The sequence below is a fragment of the Falco punctatus genome (assembly GCF_963210335.1).
Source record: "Falco punctatus genome assembly, chromosome: 4".
In the NCBI taxonomy this organism is placed as follows: domain Eukaryota; kingdom Metazoa; phylum Chordata; class Aves; order Falconiformes; family Falconidae; genus Falco; species Falco punctatus.
The window spans coordinates 84,291,253-84,291,787 of NC_137583.1; positions in this window are offsets into that span (position 1 = coordinate 84,291,253).

Consider the following 535-nt stretch of genomic DNA (forward strand, 5'->3'; position numbering starts at 1 on the left):
CTTTCTAGCCTTGTAACCATTGCATTTTTAGAATATAGCTTAGATTTTCTTGGGTCAGAACCTTACATTTGAGTTGGTAATATTCCTTCTGTTTAAGACCAAAGCTGAGGCTTTAGCTCCTCCACTGTCTTGTCCCAGCTCCAGTCAGCATGTCATGGCAAAGTTTACCTTGTATTGGCAACAAGTCCACACTGCTAAAGGGTAGCAAGGGGAATATTCTGTTTCAACCACTGTCATTCTAAGCTTTCCCCGAATTTCTGTGCCTTCCTGCAGGCACCAGGAACAGCAGGGTTTCTCAGTAGCTCACCAGTAGCTGGCTGCAACTTCACAATACCAAAAGGGTGTTCAAACAGTATATTCAGCAAGTACAAACAGGCTCATTTGAGTATTGAATTACTGCTAGCCAGGAGCTGAACATTAACCAAGCCATGGCAATGCAGAAAAGACAATGAGACAGTTTCATGGCTTGCTCTTTTATCTTACCAGAGTTTTGGTTTGTTGTTTTTTGTGGTTTTTTGGTTTGTTTGGTTTTTTT